The following is a 21,964-nucleotide window of genomic DNA, read 5'->3' on the forward strand; positions in this document are numbered from 1 at the left end:
GCCCGTCCCCTGAGACCAGCCCCACCTGGCAGCAGGTGGCCAGGGAAAGGGAGGCCCCACCAGCAGGTAGCTACTAGGGAACCTACACATGCCCTGGGCCTCTAGTTTATTAAAGATTCTAGATATTTTCCTATATACCTAAGATTAAGAATGAAAAGATAAGCAAAAATATCACTTTTGTTAACAGCAACAAGATAAACTTACCCTTTCATGCATTTCTGCCTGAAGCTGCTGTTCTAGTTCTCTCTTATATTCATTTAACTTTATTTCTAAAGTTCCTAATGTTGGATGCTGAGGGTAAGCACCTGAAAACTGATCATCAATATGTTGAAGCTTCTCAGCTATTAAAAAAACACAAACAGGGCAGAGGACTCAGGGTAGGTGAGCAAGAAGTCTGTTCAAAAGCAAAGAGTACAGGGATACGGACAGGGGGCATCTGCAATTTACTCTGAAACAATTCAAAAAATTGAGATAGATTACTGGATGAACAGAAAGTGATCAAGCAAACATAATACAAACTTACTGGTGAACTGTAAAACTTTCAACTTTTTTGAATGCTGGAAAATTTCCATCATAAAAGTCAGGGGAAAAGAAAGCAAAAGGTAGGTCAGAAAACAATGGCATCTTTTTCCAGTCTCCAAGTGCCAAAGAGTTCTTTTATGGTCTTTGGTGAAAGCTGAGTCACATGTTCAAAACACTGATCTTAAAATGAATCAGAGATTCTTAGTTTTAAGTCTTCCATTTTACAGAGACACTGGTGCCCACATAGTGTAGGTGACTCCCAGAGGGCTTAGCAACTACACAACGGCATAACTGGGACAAAAGCCAGGTCTGCTATTTCTCTCATTCCAGTGCTCTCTGCAGCAGACCCGAAGCCCTCAAACCAAATGTGGATTAGAATCAAACATTAACAGAGTGCAAAACCCACACGAGAGTGCAATCTCAATCATGTAAACACCAGTGCCCACTAAAAAGTATGCACAGGAAAAAAAGACTGGCAGAATCAGATTAAGATATTTGAATTTATTGTCTAACAAGTTATTGCTTTTAATGAGTAAGGAGGAGCCAGGATTAATCACAGCATTTTAGCCACCTGTTTCCCTTCTGAGCATATGCCTAAAGGCAGGATGGTACTGTATGTAGAAAGGCTGTCCCATGGAAAAGGATCTGGATCATGGACCAGAAAACTTGGACTCCAGTATCACTTTTCCTTCATCTGGTGACCTTGGTTTCCTCAACTATAACATGAAGTGACGGGCCACTGACTTCTCTAGTTTTCCGCAATGCAAATAGTCTAGGATCTTCTCACGTTAATGGCTATACGATAAAGTTAGATGAGTCACAGGGAAGAGCCTGCCAGTTGAGGGGTTGACCCAACAAACAAGAACATGGGCCTTTGCATCCACCTGGTGATCACAGAGGGAGGGGCAGCACTGAAGGTAGGACTGTGCTGACACAATGGGAAATGAGCACTCCACCTGCACACAGTTTAGGAACACACACAACATAGGAAAGCAGATCTTTTTCTTCATTCAAAAAGAAAATAGAAACCTGGAATCAGGAAAAAAGCCTGAAATTACCAAGAGAGTCTTTGCTAGGCAAAATTGCACTTGTCTGAGGGTCCATGTCACAAGTCTCTTTAGCCTGATGATATTCTGCCATTTCTTTTAAAAACTCCAAAAAACACAATGTACATAGTTTTGTCTCACAACTTTCATTCAACCATTACTCAGTCACTTTATAAATTTTGGACTTATGACATTATCCTGTTGTACGTTATGTATCTCTTAAGAATAATTTCTGAAGGAAGTCCTTCCCAAGCATGATACAAAAATCTAGAAGTGATAAAGAGAAATATTTAATAACATAAAAACTAAGAACTTATATATGGCATGAAATAAAGTCAAAAGACAAATGACACACTGGAAGAAAATATTTGCTATAATGAGGAGAAAGCACACTAACTTTCATAATATTAAAGAGATCTAATAAATCAGTAAGACAATTTAATGTCGATAAACAAAATCCTAAGAAAATGCAAATTAATACTAAAACAAAGAGGTCCTATTTTCCCAATAAGACTGCTAAGATTAAAACTCTCATCATACTTGAAGTGCTGGCAAGAAAGCAGGGAAGTCGGCAGGTTCAATCACTCAGGAGGGAAATTTGTTAGTGTTTGTGTATTCAAAAAGACATGTGTTCTTTAACCTAGTCTTTTCACCTCTAGGAATTCACACAGCTACACTTCCACAGGGAAACAAAGAGTGTACACTGCACACCGCTTCTAATGGCAAAACCCAAACAATAAAACAACAAAATCTCAATCAACAGGTGCTTAATTAACTATGTTCTTCACGATTAATTCATTTAAATATATAATACTAGAGGCCCGGTGCACAAAATTCATGCACGAGGTAGGGGGAAAGAGTGGGGTAAGGGAGTGGGGAGGGAGGATCCCTCAGCCTGGCCTGCACCCTCTCCAAATCAGGACCCCTCGGGGAATGTCCAACTGCCAGGAATGGGTCTAAACCGGCAGTCCAATATCCATCTCCCAATCTGGAACCGCTGGCTCCTATCCGCTCACCTGCCTGCCTGATTGCCCCAACTGCTCTCCCCTGCTTGCCTGATTGCCCCTAATTGCCTCTGCCTCGGCCCTCACCAACATGGCTTTGTCCAGAAGGATGTCTGGAAGTCATCCAGTCTGATTAGCGTATTACCCTTATATTAGTACTAGAGGCCCGGTGCACAAAAATTTCTGCACTCGGGGGAGGGGGGGAAGAGGGGATGCCTCAGCCCGGCCTGTGCCCTCTCGCAGTCTGGGACCCCTCGGGAAATAACAACCTGCTGGCTTAGGCCTGCTCCCGGGTGGCAGAGGGCAGGCCCAATCCCTAGGTGCAGTCCCTGGTCCTGCTCAGAGCAGGGCCGATTGGGGGGTTGGGGCACCGCCCCCCGTCACACTCAAGGCAGGTCTGATGGGGAAGTTGCGGCGCCACCCCGTCACACACAGAGCCGGGACAATCAGGGGGTTTGGGCGCTGCCCACTGTCACGCACAGAGCAGGGCCCTAATCTGTGTGTGGCAGGGTAGAGCCATAACCTCCCCATTGGCCCTGCCCTGAGTGTGACAGTGGCAGCGCCCCAACCCCCACATGGGCCCTGCTCTGCGTGTGACGGGGTGGAGCCGCAACCTCTCCATCAGCCCTGCCCTGAGTGTGACAGGGGGCAGCACCCCAACCCCCCAATCGGCCCTACCCTGAGCGTTACTGAGGGTGGCATCACAACCCCCTGATCGGCCCTGCTCTGTGTATGATGGGGGGAGCTCCCCAACCCCCCGATCGGCCCTGCTCTGTGCATGACAGGGGGGAGCTCCCTAACCCCCTGATGGGCCCTGCTCTGTGTGTTGACAGGGTACGGAGCCCCAACCCCCCTGATGGGCCCTGCTCTGAGCGTGACAGGGGGCAGTGCCCCAACCCCCCAATCGGCCCTACCCTGAGCGTGACTGGAGGTGGCATCACAACTTTCTGATCTGCCCTGCTCTGTGCATGACAGGGGGCGGCACCCCAACTCCCCTGTCTGCCCTGCTCTGAGCCCGACCAGGAGCTGCGGTAAAGGCATCTAGGGATTGGGCCTGCCCTCTGCCACCTGGGAGTGGGCCTAAGCCAGCAGGTCGTAATCTCCCGAGGGGTCCCAGACTGTGAGAGGACACAAGTGGGGCTGAGGGGCACCCCCCACCCCCGCCAGTGCACAAATTTTTGTGCATCCGGCCTCTAGTAACTATGTAATTGACTATTGCTCAGGCAAACTTAAATACAGCATATTTAAGTTTCAAGTTTTTCAAATACTAACACTGTTCAAGATTTCTTAAAACTTCTGAATAAGAAACTTTTGGACAACTACAGCTAATAGAAAGAGAATTAAAACATAGGGACAACATAAAGAGTGCACCCTAACGTTAATTATGGATTTTAGGTGACAATGATGCCACCATGTAGGCTCATTGACTGTAAAAATGTTGATCATGGGGAAGGCTGTGCATGAAGGAGGAGGAGACATACAGAAACTCTCCGTTCTGTTCAATTTTGCTATGAAGCTGCTCTAAAATATTAAGTCAATTTAAAAAATATATGGAAAGTTTGCTATATCTGCCTTTAAGATAAAATGTAACTAATATGTTCAAAGGCAATGGTGTAGGAATATAGTTAAAATAATTAAGAAGTGGTAAACATATGTTTTAATACTTGAGGATTAAAACAGGTTTCAAAAAAATTAATGTATTCTTTATTTCTCTTATCTAAAGAGCACATTTTAGAGATCTAGATTTACTGCCCTGTGTTGCCATCTTGAAATCCTGTTACCTTAAGCAAATTACCCACTTCTGCAGACTCTGGTTTCTCATGTGGGAGACAGGTATACCTGCCTATTAAGAGGGCGCTCCTGCCCTGGCTGGCTTGGCTCAGTGAACAGAGCGTTGGCCTGGGGACTGACGGGTCCGGGTTCGATTCCAGTCAAGGGCACATGCCCAAGTTGTGGGCTCAATCCACAGTGGGGGGGCATGCGGGAAGCAGCCAATCAATGATTCTCTCTCATCATTGATATTTCTCTCTCTCTCTCCCTCTCCCTTCCTCTCTGAAATCAATAAAAATATGTTTTAAAAAGAAGAGGGCACTCCCTTCCACTGAAATGGTGGAGGACTTCCACTCAATACAGGGTGCATCAATTCGTGAATGACCTGCTTTCTCAGTTGCGTCTAGCTCAATGACAAAAAAGAGAAAAAAAAACAACAAATGGGAACAAACTTTCAGGTTTGCTGCACTAGGAATACACAGATTTGCCACACAAATTAGAATCGTTTTATTAGAATTGTTTTATTTAGGCCTGCTCCCCGGTGGCAGAGGGCAGGCCCAATCCCTAGGTGCAGTCCCTGGTCCGGCTAAGAGCAGGGCTGATTTGGGAGTTGGGGTGCCGCCCCCTGTCATGCACAAAGCAGGGTGGATTGGGAGGTTGTGATGCCACCCTCAGTCACGCTCAGGGTAGGGCCGATTGGGGGGTTGGGGCACCGCCCCCCGTCACACTCAAGGCAGGTCTGATGGGGGAGTTGTTTTAGATCCATGGCCAAAAGTTAGTACTACTCTGCTGCACACTTTGTCTTACTCTATGAGATAAGCAGCCCATGGATTCTGGCCAGAGAAGCTGTTTTCACCTGCTTCCAAGTGAATTGCTGCTTAGTCAGAACACATGAAGACTCTAACTATCTTCCCTATGAGTCCATTTCAGCAGTCTTTGATTCAGATAGCATGTGTAAGAGAAAATTCTGTTGCTTCCTCAACTCTCTGTGGATTGATGAAGAATATGAAAATAATATTGGAAGAAATATTGGGTGCTGGTTTCGATTCTGGTCAAGGGCACATGTCCAGGTTGCAGGACTCCACCTCCAGTTGAGGGTGTGCAGGAGGCAGCTGATCAATGATTCTCTCTCATCATTCATTTTTCTATCTCTCTCTCCCTCTCCCTTCCTCTCTGAAATCAATAAAAATATATTTTTAAAAATGCACTTCCATATATATTATTTACATCTCAAGACACTGTGAAATACAGTAATTTTCCCACATTTTACAAATATGAAAACTTAGGTTCAAAGTGGGTAATTTTCTTCAAGGTTATAATGTGTTAGTTTTCCTTTGAGTTTTAAGAAAACCTCTAAATTAACTGAACTACTGAATATTGTCCTAATCTACTTTGCATATAATCTGGAAACATATTAATTGAGCAGAGCTCAAGACAATGTTGCCTATATCCACGCAACGTATTCATATCAATACTATACAAGCAGGAAACAAATAGAGTTGCTATACCTCTATCTTCTATCCTACACCTGAAAAGAACAAGAGTATATAACAACAAGTTCAGAACAGTACTTATACATCAAAAATCCTATAGTACAAAAGACATTTATACTGAGAAGAATACACATGCTCTGCCAAAGAGCCTTAAAAAAAGTGCTTTGCCCTAACCCAGTGGTCAGCAAACTCATTAGTCAACAGAGCCAAATATCAACAGTACAACGATTGAAGTTTCTTTTGAGAGCCAAACTTTTTAAACTTAAACTATATAGGTAGGTACATTGTTATTAACGTAACTAGGGGCCCGGTGCACGAAATTCGTGCTCTGGGTGTGTGTGTGGGGGGAGAGTGTCCCTCAGCCCAGCCAGCTCCCTCTCACATACTGGGAGCCCTCAGGCGTTGACCCCTATTGCCCCCCGATCACTGGCTCTGGCCCCCGCCCAGGCCTGAGGCCTCTGGCCCAGGAATCATGCCTGGACAGGGGACCCCCATCTCCCTCTGATCGCTTGCTCCACCCCCCGCCCAGGCCTGACGCCTCAGCCAGAGGAGTTGACCCTCATCACCCTCCGATCACAAATCACCGGATCGGCCCCTTGACCAGGCCTGAGGCCTCCGGCAGAGGTGTCAGGCCTCGGAAGGGGAACCCCAGCACCCCACGGTTGCAGGCTCCGCCCCTGCCCAGGCCTAATGCCTCTGGCCTAGGTGTCTGTCCCGGGCAGCGGGGACCTGCAGTGGCAGCGGGGGGCGCCGCGATCATGGGCTTCGCTTTAGGCCCAGGCAAGGGACCCCTAGCTCCCGGGACTACCAGCTTTGACCGTGCCCAGCTCCCATCGCTGGCTCCACCCCTACTTCCTGCTATCACTGGCCAGGGCGGCAAAGGCACCTGATTCTCCGATCATGGATGGGAGGCAGGGCAAAGGGCTGCCCCCCAGCTCTTAGCTCCCCCGTGGGTTTCCGATCACTGTCAGTGGCAGGGGGCTTCTTCCTGCTTTCCCTTTCGCCTCCCTGCATTGTGCCTACATATGCAAGTTAGCCGCCATCTTGTTGACAGTTAATTTGCATATGGCCCTGATTAGCCAATAAAAACGGTATTGCCGTATGCCAATTACCATTGTTCTCTTTTATTAGTGTAGATTAGGATACTCCTAAGGCTTAGGAAGAGCCACACTCAAGGGGCCAAAGAGCCGCATGTGGCTCGCGAGCCACAGTTTGGCGACCACGGCCCTAACCGGTTTGGCTCAGTGGATAGAGCATCAGCCTGAGAACTGAAAGGTCCCAGGTTCGATTCTGGTCAAGGGCATGTACCTGGGTAGGGGGTGTGCGGAAGGCAGCTGGTCGATGTTTCTCTCTTATCGATGTTTCTGACTCTCTACCCCTCTTCCTTCCTCTCTTTAAAAAATCAATAAAATGGATTTTTTAAAAAATGCTTATGGCCTTTTATTTTCCAGGACTAAAGGCCTGATGCAAGAAATTAGTGCATAGGTAGGGTCCCTAGGCCTGGCTGGCAATCACGGCTGATCAGGTTCCCTGCTTTCCTGCTCCCTCATGCACCACTACCACGCGGTTCCCCCCTCCCCTGTTCCTGCTTCCCCTTTCCTTGCTCCCTCAGTAACCCGCCAACACCAGCTCGCTGCCTGCAATTTTCTGTGCGACCCCCCGATGGTCAGCCCACATCATAGTGAGCAATCGAATTCCCGGTCTCCCGGGCTAACCTCCAAGGAAACACTTTGCATATTAGCCTTTTCTATATAGATAAAGTCATACAAGAATGTAAGAATGCCACGTAACCTAGGCAAAAATGAGAAATGCAACTGAAGGATGCACAGACCTGGTTATAACCTATTCAGCATTTATATTTCAGATATACTTCTGAAATATATGTAGTAATGAAAACACATTTAAACCAATTCTATTACTGATGTTACTTTACATGTAAAGTGTATTAGTAAATTATTCTCTGCCAAGATTAAACATTCACCAGGGACTGCTACATAAATTACCCATACATCCAATCATGGGACACTTAAATGGAGGGTTTCAAGGAACTTTTCGGGTCACAGGAAAATGCTCACTATACAACAGTGAACTAAGAATACACACACACACCACTGTGCCAATAATAGCTGAATCAGAAAAGACTCTCTTCCTCTATGTTTTTATGGGTTTTTCAGATAGGTATAAAGTGTTCTGTTTTGTTTTTTAAGTTACGAAAACAATGGGGGGAGAAGGAAAAACTCAGTATTTCCCCTGATAAGTGTAAAATACACGTCTAACTGTATATAGTAATGAAAACACATTTGAGGTAACCCTACTCCTTGCTGTTAATTCATACTATATGTATGTGCTGCCCAAGTGAAACCTTCAGAGCTTTCATTATATTTTAAAGAAAAAAGCTGTCATTCTCCAGACTATTGTACTGTAAGCAGCACACAATGCTTATTATATTGTCTCGATATCCTTCATCCAAACATGACTATTACAAAACCACGTATTAATTCAAGAACCTACAAACCAGTTTCACAAAACTTGCCTTGTTGCTAAAATGTTTTCATTTTATACAGCTACTCGCTCCTACCTGAATGCCAGTCAATAAATCTATTTGAATATGAAGACCGGGCAAACTCTCAACCGTTTGAGAATGCTCTCCAGGATAACGAGTTCTACAAAACATAAAAGCGTCACTCCCCAATACCACCTGCATATCATATTATTTTTAAAACCAAGACCCAGTGGGTTTAAATGCGGACTCCCTGTTACCGCTTCCACTTGTAAAAGTTACAGAACAGATATGCCTCAAGCCGACACCTTGAGGGAGTCCAGGTTACCTCGGCGCTTGAAGGTCTGGGACAGCTTTGTGCGTAGTTCGTCTTGACTCAACACGTCATATTTGGGGGGCACGGTGAGCTGGAAGAGAAGATGCCAACGGTTACCAGGCAGGCAGCGGGCACGGGAATTTCTGAAGACGGAACAGTGGCTGACCTTCGGGAAAGCGGGAAAGCACGAAAGCCCAGCGGGGACGGCGCTTGCAGGACAACAAGCAAGAAGGTTCGCCTCCTCACCCGCGCACCGGGTTGGTGCTTTAACGGAAACAAACAAGATGCTACATCTCCTCACGTGTGCTCCCGGTACTTTTTCCTCACCTGTCCTCAGAGCCCAACCGCGGGCCGGGAATCAAGAGGAACGGGTATACCTCAAGGCTCTCCCGCCCACTCGAACTAGGAAATGGCGGATAAACACATTTCCTCCCCTCGGCTTGCCACGGGTGAGCGGGTTGTGTACCGGGCGCGACTCTCACCAGCGGCTGGAGAGTAGAGATACGGAGCGAGGCTGTGAAACCCGCGGCCCTGGAAGTGGAGGCACCTCGCGGCGGGTGGGGGCCTCACAGCCGATCCCGCCCTCTCCCCGAGACCCAGCCAGCCCAGCACGGGAATCCGGGAATCCGGGAATCGGGAACCCAGAGCTTTACAGCCAAGTCAATGCCAACAACCGCCGGAAGCTCCGCCCACTTCTCGCGAGAGCTTGGCCTCCGAGTCCCGCGAGGACCGCTGGGCTAGAGCGGGGATTGGAGGAGAAGCCATGTGCTCTGCACCACATCCGGGGCCTGCGGGATCTGGGTGTTAACCCTGTGTCTTCCTCCTGTTGCGGCCTAGGGCGCTGGACCCAACCTGGCTATCCCCTGGCCAGCTGGTCCCATCACAGCCCAGGCATTGCACCCAGCGAGCTCCGCCAGCTCGGGCTTTGCTTATTTTGCCTTTCATTAAGTCACTCAGTAACCGCGGCACTGTTGCCTTTTGGACCCGAAAACCCTTTGTAGGGGGCTCCGTCTTGTGCACCGCCGGGTGATTAGCAGCATCCCTGGCCTCTCAGCCCACTAAATGCAGCGCCTCTTACCAGTTCTGACCTTACTGAATGTCTCAGACATTGCCTGATGTTCTTGGAGAGGCAAAAGTCACTGGTTGAAAATCAGTGAGCTAAACTTTAAGTATCTACCTTTTTATCGTTTTTTGGTTTTTGGTTTTCTTTGTACCTCTCCCAAGGAGTAAGGACATATTTTCCATTGATTTTAGAGACTGGAAGGAAGGGGGGGTGGCAGGGGGGGGGGGGAGTCAGAAAAACACCAATGTGAAAGAGACATCTATAGGTTGCCTCCTGCAGCACCCCCATTCCACTCCACTGTGGGCTTGGACTTGCAACCCAGGTATGTGCCCTTGGCCAGGAATCCAATAGGTGACTCTGCTGCTCAGGTTGATGCTCTAACCACCGAGCAACACAGGCCATGGCAAGTACCCACTCTTGTGCATACCAAGGAAGATAAAGGTAAGCTGGCTTACCAAGATGCTGTGGGTGAAAGGGGCCACATGGTAACCTGACAAGCTCAGGGAAGGCCTGTATGATGGTCTTGCAAACTCAAAGACCTGAAGTAACCACAAAGGACGATCGGAAATTAAACTTTAACCAAAAGCAGTAATAGTGGGTAGTTACATTCTAGGACAGTATCTTCACTGAGCCTATCTGTCTTTTTGCATCTATAATAACACTAGAGGCCTGGTGCATGAATTTGTGCACATTGAAAGGAAATTAATTAGAAGAAATATTTTAATATCCCTGTTCACCCTTTCTCAATAATAGAAGTGTCAACCAAATTCATGATCGACAATGACAGATTGAAATGCATGTGATTGCTGCCAATGAGAGCTTTATATGTATCACCCATGTGCGAGTCAACTTACCCTTTTATAGATATAAAACAAACTTGTTAATTAGAGCTGCTTTCTGATTTAGCTAAACTTTTTCCAGCCCAGTGAAGCACTCCAACTTCTTTTCAGGTAATTGTCAGCAACACAGCAGTAAGTATCAACACAAAGAAGCACATTATTATTGTAGATCACGCAGGGAGAACAAAGGGTAAAATATTTAATTTGCAGCAGTGTTTGACTATATTTTGTGCAGTGAAAAAACCTGAAGTCATTTTTAAGGTCCACCATTTCTTTTCTTTATTTCTTTTTGAGCGGGGGAAGGGGGGGTTGGGGGGGGGCCACCATTTCTCAATTCTTTTCAGTTGGGTCGAGTTTCTAAACTTTCTAAATCTTCATTTTCTGTTTAATGAAAAGAAAATAGGATTCTACCAAGTCTCCGATCTACCTACTCCACGACTTGTGTGAGGATCAAATGAGATGAGGCACAGGAAAATACTTCACAGACATTTGGTTAACTGTGAATGTTTCTACCTGGCTATAAAGCAACTTGTGTTCCTGGGCTGAAGAAACTTCTAGGAGGCTAGTCGCTAGGGAGAGGAAGCTGGGCATTGCGACATAACGTATTACCCTGACGGCAGGACACTTAGCATATTTGTCTTTTATATATATAGACTAGTAGCCCGGTGCACAAAAATTTGTGCACTCGGGGGTGAGGGTGAGGGGTGGGGTCAGACCCCTCAGCCCGACCTGCGCCTTCTGTCATGTTCCTGGAGCCCAGCCACTCCTGGCCTAGGCACAGGCCTACAGGCTTGGGGCGGCCTGGCTCCCGAGGCCCCATTGTATCAAGAGAACAAAGTCGGCATTAGTTACTGCTCTCACTGAACCCAGTACACTGCATCTGTGCGTACAACTGCCTTGTTCATGTGCCTGCTTCGCCCTACTGAATTACTAACATCTTGAGGACATTGCTCTGTCTTATCCTGCTTCAACTTCAGTGCCTGGCCTGGTGCCAGGGACCTGAGATGGTTTGCTGAGTGAGTGAGTGAGTGAATAATGGGTGAGTGAATGAGTGAATGAATGAGCGAGTAAGTGAATGAGCAAGCAGCTACGAGGCGGGAACTTCTGCCGCATTGCCGTGACAATGCGGCAGAAGTTCCCGCCCGCTCCCAGCTCCCTGCTGCAAACCCAGGGAAGTTCCCACCCTGCTCCCAGCCACCTGGTGCCCCTCTCCTGGCTGCATAGTTCTCGCCCCTCTCCCGGCTGCCTGATGCAAACCCCGGGAAGTTCCCGCCCTGCTCCCAGCGGCCGCACACCCCTCTCCCAGCTGCATAGTTCATGCAGGGCAAAGGCGGCCCAGGTACTCCACCTTTGCCCTGCCACCCGGCTCTTGCCTGCTGCCTGGGTTTCCGATCACTGTCAGCGTCAGGCAGCTTCCTCTGTCCTTCCCCTTTCGCCTCCCATCATTGTGCCTATGTATGCAAATTAACCGCCATCTTTGTTGGCAGTTAATTTGCATATCGCCCTGATTAGCCAATGGGAAGCATAGCGGAGGTACGGTTAATTACCCTTTTGTCTTTTATTAGCTAGGATACCCTTGAAATATCTGGGTAACTTGTAACTTCCCTTTTTCTGGGCCCCTTGTGGCACAACCTACTCTGCTTGGGCTCCCGGACAGTTACCACTAATTCCTTCATTGTTCTCATGTTAATTGTTGACTGTTGGCTATCCTACACCCTTCTAAGTATGTGTCTATCATTTTATTTTTTATCCAGTCCCACAGGTTCTCTCCCTCACCCCCAAGCCCCCTTTGGTTTCTCCCGCCTCTCTAATGTATCACCAATGAATTTCTTGTAACCTACCTATGTCTCCTCCTTTGGTTGTAATGTATAAAAATAGAAGAAAACCCGCCACTCTCCAGAGCACTTTCCCAATCCATTGAGGTACTGCTTCCAGGCACTTGTCGACAGTTTGCTCAAATAAACACAAAATTCTTTACAGGTTTGAATGTTTCTTATGTTAACACGGTAATAAAAACATAGCCAGAGAATGGTATAGGAACTAAGATGCACTGAAGCCTTGCGGGTGTTTTTCAGTGGTTAGAGAATTGCAGGATACCCAAGGGTCCTGGGTTCAATTCCCAGTCAGAGGTACCTACTTTGGTTGCAGTTTGCTCCTCTACTCCCCTAATCCCCAGATTGGGATAATGTGGGAGGCAACCAGTTGATGTCTCTCTCTCCGCCCTCACTCTCTCCTTTCTACTCTCAGAATCTTTCTCAGCACCAGGTCCTGGGAGTCACTACCAGTTGATTAGAACTGGCTCAGGAAAGGAAACCCATTTGCCATTCCTAGTCCACTCCCTTTTCCATTATGCAGCATATCCTCTTTACAGATGAGATGAAAAACAAAATAAAACAGTTTAAACATCCCCAGTTCCTTCACTAGCTTTTGTGCAGAATATTCCCTAGGCTAGATCCCACCCTTCTCCCAACACACAGTTCAGTTATTGATTCTTTTAAAATGTGATTCCCAGAACTGAGTATGGTCCCCAGGATGATATTATTTGTGAAGAGGACATTGTCTTCTCTTAATGCAACTTAGAATTGCATTAGCTTTTTGGGACCACTGTTTCAGACTGCTGCCTCTTGTTGAGCTTGCAATAAACGAAAATGTGTTTTTGTAGATGCACTGGTCTTAAACTAGGTTATCCTGTTGTGCAGGTTTTTTTTTTTTTAAAGCCCTAGTACGAGACTTTATTTTGCATCCTATTAAATTCTACTTTGTTAATTTCCCACCTAATTCTGCTAGTAGGGGAGATATTTTTGAATCTTGACTTTTGCCATATAATAAATTTGTGGTCTTTAGCATGTTATCTTTGTTTTTATCTGTTTGTTTATATTTTTACTAGTGGCCCGGTGCATGAAATTCATGCACGGGGGACAGTGTGTTCCTCAGCCTGGCCTGCACCCTCTCCAATTTGGGACCCCTCGAAGGATGTCCTACTGCCAGTTTACAGCAGTCACACATCCCTCTCGCAATCTGGGACTGCTGGCTCCTAACCGCTCACCTGCCTGCCTGCCTGCCTCGTTGCCTCTAATCACTCTGCCTGCCGGCCTGCTCGACCCCAGCTGACCTCCCCCCGCCCCCCGCTGCTGGCCTGCTTGCACCCACATGCCCCCCCCCCCAACGAGCCTGATCACCACAAACTTCCGCCCCTGCTGGCCTGCTTGTCCCTCCCTTCCCTCCCCACTGGCCTGCTCATCCCCAACTGTCCCCCTGCTGGCCTGCTCACTCCAAACTGCCCCCCACCCCTGCTATCCTGATCACCTCCAACTGACCCCCACCGATGGCCTGCTTGCCCCCAACTGGCCCCCCTGCTGATCTGCTTACCCCCAACAGCCCCGCCCCCCACCAGCCTGATCACCCACAACTGCCCTCCCCTCTTGGCCTCTAACCGCCTCTACCTTGGCCCCACCACCATGGCTTTGTCCAGAAGAACATTTGGAAGGTCTCCTGGAAGGTCTCCCAGTCTAATTAGCATATTGCTCTTTTCTTAGTATAGATATATTTGTCTGTAAATATGATTATGATTGCAGATATGAGTAGGACCAGGTAAGGTTTTATAGAATGGGCCTTTTATTACAGATGGTTTGCCAGGTATGCATTTTTTCTAAAGAAGTAAAAATTACTTTAGAAAATGTTTCAGGAAGACTTTGAGAAATTTACAGTATCTGCTTTTCTTCCAAGAAAGTTGTCACTTTTATGCCAGAGTGAGAATTATTTGTATGCTTTGTATGTCAGCATTGGGCCACTGTGACTGGGGGGCACTTAGCTTGACTTGAGAGTAATTGTCTTGCTCACTGGCTGGGAGGGAGAGTGTGTGGCAGAGGAGATAAATACTGGGTTCTGGATTACTCATAGATTGCTGATTTTCTGGATTGATTGTGCAAGCCCCTCCTTTTATTCATGTCCACCTTCTGTTGACAGACATCTACCCTGGGAGAGAAATTAGATGAAACTCTCTTTCTTGTCATTGTAAAAAGCATTTGATTTCCTAAGGTGTGATAAGGCCACCCAGCCATCCTCAGTCAAGGTACACATTTTCATGGAGGATGTTCCCACTCTTGAATAAAGTAAAACAATTATTTTTTCTTTTAATTTAAACTTTCTTCTATAACTGTTTTCTTGCTACTTAAAAGCTAGTTGTTGTTTTTTTTAAACTGCTTTCAAAGCTTTTCAAGCTGTATATGTCCTTGGAATGAATTTATAAATAAGAATTGAGCCCGGCCAGTGTGACTCAGTGGGTTAACATCAACCTATGAACCAGGAAGTCACAGTTTGATTCCAGGTCAGGCCACATGTCTAGGTTTTGGCCTGATCCCTAGTACGGGGTGTGTAGGAGGCAGCCGACCAACGATTCTCTTTCATCATTGATGTTTTTATCTTCCTCCCTCTCCCTTCCTCTCTGAATCAGTAAGAATATATTTTAAAGAGAAAGAGAGAGAGAGAGAGAGGAGAGAGAGAGAGAGAGAGAGAGGATAGAGATAGATAAAGAGAGAGAGAGAGAGAGAGAGAGAGAGAAGTATATATGTTTATAAATTAAAAAAAAAACATGTATTTGATGCTCTTAGAAAGTCTTATTTTCTTTCATTAAAACTGTGCAGTAGAGGGAACTCCATAGATTCTCTTAATTTGAAGAAAGTTAGAGGGAAAGGTACTAATTCAGAGTTCCATGGGAAAATGTGTCACTTATATCCTGGGGAAGGCATCACTGGATGTGGAGGATGGGCCGTATTTCCAAGTGAGGTCCTAGGTCCTGCTTGCAACTCCCAGCCAGGTTAGAATGTGCCTTCTTTAATCAGGACAAAACAATCACAGTGAGCAGAACATGACTAATGTTTTTTATAATTAACTAGAGGTCTGGTGCACGAAATTTGGGCACTCAGGGGTGAGGGGTCCCTCAGCCTGGCCTGCACCCGCTCACAGTCCGGGAGCCCTTGGGGAGTGGACCTAAACCATCAGTCAGACATCCTTAGCACTGCCATGGAGTCAGGAGAGGCTCCCGCCACTGCCACTGCACTTGCCAGCCATGAGCCCAGCTTCTGGCCAAGCAGTGCTCCCTCTGTGGGAGTGCACTGACCCCCAGAGAGCAGCTCCTGCATTGAGCATTTGCTCCCTGGGGTCAGTGCATGTCATAGCAACTTGTTGTTCCACCTTTTCGTTGATTTGCATATTAACCTTTTATTATATAGGATAGCTAGTCTTGAATGTTCTATTTCTGCCCCTAACAAAGTCACCCTAGCTACTCGAGACAGATGCTATCTTCCCCACAGGAGCCAGTCAGGGCTCCCCTACCTTTAGGCAACAGGCCCTGTCCCTTGTAATGAGGATTGCTTTATGTAAGGACCTTAACAACTTCAGCCGGTTCTCAAAAAGGTGGTGATAATTGTTCAAACACAGACTTCAGCTCTCAGGCCTGAGACCACCCCTTTCCTCCATGCCCTCAAAGGTCCTCAACTGAGCTAGTCAATCCCACCCTGCCTTTCATGCCAGCATTACCTCTGCCCTAATCTCAGGGTCATCTTATACTGTCTAAATTACAGTCCCCTCCTTGCAGCTGCATTCTGCAAACATTGAGCACTTATTATATCCTGGTCTCAGTGTTAGGGAATCAGGCTGGAAAAAAACACAACGCTGTTCTTTTCCATACTCTTTCTCCATATTGCTGTAAGTAGCTCCACGTTGATGCAGCATTGTGCTCAGACCAACCTTTCTGACAAAGTTTTACAATCCATGTGCCATAGTAAATGAACTCCCTCTATCCTCACTTTCCTTTACCTTTTTGCTGACACTTCTTTAAATATTTTTTCCTCATGCCTGCAAGGTTTTTTTAAGCTTTGACATGTGTGTTAGTTATCTACTGCTGCCGTAAAAAATTATCACAAATTTAGTGGCCTGAAACAATGCAAATGTGTTACAGTTATTAGCACAGAAGTCTGGTGTGGGGCTCACCAGGCTGCAATCCAGGTATCAGGAGGCTGCATTCTCTACTGGAGGCTCTTGGGGAGACTTTCTTTCCAGCTTCTGGAGACCACCCATATTCTGTGACTGGTGACCGCTTCCTTCATCATTAAAAGCCAGGAATATTGCATCTTGTGACTCTACTGAAGTCACATCTCCCCCTGATTTCCTCTCATACCTCCCTCCGCAACTTTGAAAGCCCCTTATACTTGAACTAGAGGCCCAGTGCACAAAAATTTGTGCACTGGGGGGGTGGCTGGTCCCTCAGCCTGGCTTGTGCCCTCTCACAGTCTGGGACCCCTTGGGAGATAATGACCTGCAGGCTTAGGCCTGCTCCCGGGTGGCAGAGGGCAGGCCCAATCCCTAGGTGCAGCCCCTGGTCGGGCTCAGAGCAAGGCTGATTGGGGAGTTGGGGCACCGCACCCTGTCATGCACAGAGCAGGGTGGATTGCGAGGTTGCGATACCACCCTCAGTCATGCTCAGGGTATGGCCGATTGGGGGGTTGGGGCACAGCCCCCTGTCAAACTCAAGGCAGCGTCGATGGGGAGGTTGCGGAGTCACCCCATGTCACGCACAGAGCAGGGCCCATCAGGGGTTTGGAAACCTCCCCCCTGTCATGCACAGAACAGGGCCAATCAGGGGTTTGAGGAGTTCCCCCCTGTCACTCACAGAGTAGGGCCAATAGGGGAGTTGGGGCACCGCCCCCTGTCCCACACAGAGCAGGGCGGATTAGGGGGTTGGGGCACCACATCCTGTCACACTCATGGCAGAGTCAATGGGGAAGTTATGGCTCTACCCCATCACACACAGAGAAGGGGGGTTGGAGTGCTGCACCCCACACAGAGGGGCTCCATATGGGGCTCCATACCCTGTCACACACAGAGCAGGGCCAATCAGGGGGTTGGAGCGCCGCACCCTGTCACACACAGAGCCGCAGGGCGATCAGGGGGTTGGGGCGCCTTCCACTGTCATGAACAGAGCAGGGTTGATCAGGGGGGTGGGGCCACGCCCCCTGTCACACAAAGAGCTGCTGGGTGATCAGGGGGTTTGGGCGCTCTGCCCTGTCACGCTGATCCCAGTGCTGGGAGGCAAATAACCCTTTTGCTATATAGAATAGAGGCCTGGTGCACGGGTGGGGGCCGGCTGGTTTGCCCTGAAGGCTGTCCTGGATCAGGGTGGGGATCCCCACTGGGGTGCCTGGCCAGCCTGGGTGAAGGGATGATGGCTGTTTGCAGCTGGTCACACACCCTTCAGGGTGGGGGTCCCCACTGGGGTTCCTGGCCAGTCTGGGTGAGGGGCTGAGGGTTGTGTTCAGGCTGGCGGGTGACTGAAGCTCCCAACCGCTCCTTTTTGTTTTATACTGGGCCAGCTTTTGCTCTGATGTAGCATACTATTCCACTATGTAGATATACCAGGGCTTTTTAACCCACTCATCTGCTGACCAGCACTTAGGCTGTTTCCAAATCTTAGCTATTGGAAATTGTGCTGCAGTGAACATAGAGGTGCATGCATCCTTTCAGATTGGTAATTCTAGGTTCCTGGGATATATTCCCAGAAGTGGGATCACTGGGTCAAATGGGAGTTCCGTTTTTAGTTTTTTGAGGAAACTCCATACTGTTCTCCATAGTGGCTGCACCAGTCTGCATTCCCACCACCAGTGAAGGAGGGTTCCTTTTTCTCGCCATCCTCACCAGCACTTGCCCTTTGTTGATGATAGCCATTCTGACAGCTGTTAGGTGGTATCTCATTGTCCTTTTGATTTGTATCTCTCAGATGATTAGTGACTCTGAGCATGTTTTCATGTGTCCCTTGGCCTTCCTTTTGTCCTCTCTGGAAAAGTATCTATTTAGGTCCGTTGCCCATTTTTGTGATTGGGTTGTTTATCTTCCTTTTGTTAAGTAGTATGTGTTCCCTATAAATGTTGTAGATGAAACCCTTATCAGAGAGAACATTGGCAAATATGTTCTCCCATGCAGTGGGCTTTGTTGTTGCCTTGTTGATGGTTTCTTTTGCTATGAAGAAGCTTTTTATTTTCATGTCTTCCCATTTGTTCATTTTAACTTTATTTTCCATTGCCCCAGGAGCTGTGTCTGTGAAGATATTGCTTCCGCATATATCTGAGACTCTGCTGCCTATGGATTCCTCTACTATTTTTATGGTTTCCAGCTTTATGTTCAAGTTATTTATCCATTTTGAGCTTATTTTTATGCATGGTGTCAGTTGGTGGCCTAGTTTAATTTTTGCATTTGTCTGACCAAATTTCCCGGCACCATTTATTGAAGAGACTGTCTTATCCCCATTGTATGTTTTTGCCTCCTTTGTCAAATATTAATTGAGCTTGGTTGTTTGAATTGGTTTCTGGGTTCTCTATTCAATTCCATTGGCCTATGTGTCTATTCTTGTGCCAGTGTCAGGCAGTTTTGAACACAGTAGCTTTGTAATACAGCTTGATATCTGGTATTGAGATCCCTCCTACTTTGTTCTTCTTACTCAAGATTGCTGCCACTATTCGTGATCTTTTTTTTTATTCCAGATGGATTTTTGGAGAGTTCATTCTAGGTCTGTGAAATATGCTGTTGGTATTTTAATGCGGAGTGCATTGAATGTATAGATTGCTTTGGGTAGTATAGCCATTTTAATGATGTTGTTTCTACCAATCCATGAACAAGGTATGTTCTTCCATCTGTTTATGTCTTCCTTTATCTCTTTTTTCAACATCTTCTAGTTTTCTGATTGGAGGTCTTTTACCTCCTTAGCTAAGTTTATTCCCAGTTATCTTAATTTTTTTGGTGGGATGATGAATGGGATTCTTTTTTTAATCTCCTTTTCTGTAAGTTCACTATTGGTGTATAAAAATGCCATATATTTCTTGGCGTTAATTTTGTAGTCTGCTACATTGCCGAATTCATTTATTAAGTTTACTAAGTTTTTGAAGGAGTGTTTGTGGTTTTCTATGTACAGTATCATGTCATCTTCAAATAATGACAATTTACTTCTCCTTTTCCAATTTGGGAACCTTTTCTTTCCTTTTCTTGTGTGATCACTGTGACTAGGACTTCCAGTACTGTGTTGAACAGGAGTGGTGAAAGTGGGTGTCCCTGTCTTGTTCCTGTTCTAGAGGGAAATGGTTTCAGTTTTTGCCCATTGAGTATGATGTTGGCTGTAGGTTTGTCATATAAGGCTTTTATTATGTGGAAGGATGATCCTTCTATTCCTACTTTGCTGACTGTTTTTATCAGAAAAGGCTGTTGCACTTGGTCAAATGTTTTTTCTGCACCAGATGATATGATTGTGTGGTTTTTCTCTCTCAATTTGTTTATGCGATGTTTCATGTGCATTGATTTGTGGATATTGTACCATCCTTGAATCCCTGGAATAAATCCAATTGGTCATGGTGTATGATCTTTCTAATGTAATGTTGTATCCGGGTTGTAGAATTTAGGTGAGGATTGCAGCATCAATGTTCATCTGGAATATTGGCCTGTAAGTCACTTTCTTTGTGGTGTCTTTTTCTGGTTTTGGGATTATGGTAATGCTGGGTTCATGAAAAGATCTTGGAAGTATGCCGTCCTCTTGAATTATTTGAAATAGTGTGAAAAAGATTGGTTTTAGTGCTTCTTTGAATGTTTGGAAAAACTCCCCTGTGAAGCCATCTGGTCCAGGGATTTTGTTTTTTGGAAGCTTTTTGATTACCGTTTCAATTTTATCAGTAGTTATCGGCCTGTTCAGGTTTTTTGCTTCTTTCTGATTGAGTATTGGAAGCTTGTATTTGTCTAGAAATGTGTCCATTTTGTCCAGGTTTTCCATTTGTTGGAGTAGAGTTCTTATAGTTTTTACAATCCTTTGTATATCTGCCGGGTTATTTGTTACTTCAACTCTTCCATTTCTGATTTTGTTTATTTGGGTCCCCTTTCTTAGTTTCTTGGTGAGCCTCCCTAGAGGTTCATCAATTTTTTTTTTCTTTTTTTCAAAGAACCAGCTCTTGCTTTCATGATCTTTTGTATTATTTTTTTGGTCTCTATGGCTTTTATTTCTGCTCTGATCTTTATTATCTCTTTCTTTTTTGGTAATATGGGCTTTTATTGTTGCACTCTTTCTAATTATTTAAGTTGAAGATTACTTAATTTATTACCATTTTTTTCCTGTTTTCTAAGCTAGGCCTGTAGAGTTGTGACCTTCCCTCGCAGGACTGCTTTCATTGTGTCCCATAGATTTTAGGATTGTGTGTTTTCATTGTCATTTGTTTCCAGGATGCTTTTCATTTCTTCTCTGATCTCTTTGGTAACCCAACTATAGTTTAATAGCATGCTATTTAGCCTCCAAGTGTTTGATTTTTTTCATTGTTTTTATTGCACTTGATTTCTAGTTTTATGCCATTGTGACCTGAGAAGATGCTTATTACGTTTTCTATCCTCCTGAATTTGAAGAGACTTTGCCTGTGTCCTAATATGTGGCCTATCTTTGAAAATGTCCCGTGTGCACTGGAGAAGGATGTATATTTGGTAGCTTTGGGATGAAATGTTCTGGAGATGTCAAGTCCATCTGAACTGGAGAGTCATTTAGGATTGCTGTTTGTTTGGAGGTTTTTTGTTTAGAGGATTTATCCAGTGGTGTCAGTGAGGTATTGAAGTACCCTACATTGATACTATTGCTATCTATCTATCCCTTGATACCTTCCAGAAGTTGTTTTTTGTATTTGGGCACTCCTGTACTGGGTGCATATATGTTTACCAGAGTTATATCCTCTTGTTGATTTGCTACTTTTAGTATTGTGTAGTGGCCTTCCTTATCCCTTGCTATGACCTTCATTAGAGTTCTATTTTGTTCAGATATAAGCATTGCCACCCCAGCTTTTTTCTCATTTCCATTTGTTGAAAATTTATTTTTCCCTCTTTCACTATCTGTGTGAATCCTTTGCTCAGAGGTGAGTCTCTTGCAGACTGCAAAATATGGGTTTTGTTTCCTTATCCATTCAGCTGCCTTATGTCTTGATTGGAGCACTGAATCCATTTACCTTTAATGTTATTATTGTAAGTACTTGTTTGTCATATTTATTCTTAATGTGTGTGCTTCTCCTTGCCTTTCTGTTTCTTCTTTTTACTTCCATCCCTCTAGCATTTCTTGCATTGCTGACTTGGTGGTAATAAACACTCATAGCCCTTTTTTGTCTGTAAATTTCCTTATTAGTTCTTCAATTTTGAATTATAGCCTTGCTGGGTATGGATTCAGCCCCTTGTTTTACATCACTTTGTATATTTCATTCCATTCCCTTCAGGCCTGGTGTGTTTCTGTTGAGAAATCTGTTGATATTCTAATGGGAGATGCCTTGTAGGTAACTTTCTGTCTCTGTCTGTCAACCTTTATTTTTTTTTATTTTTTTTCTTTTTTTTTTCTTTTTTATTATTAGTTA

Source organism: Myotis nattereri, assembly GCF_964212035.1.
Source record: "Myotis nattereri genome assembly, chromosome: Y".
NCBI classification, from domain to species: domain Eukaryota; kingdom Metazoa; phylum Chordata; class Mammalia; order Chiroptera; family Vespertilionidae; genus Myotis; species Myotis nattereri.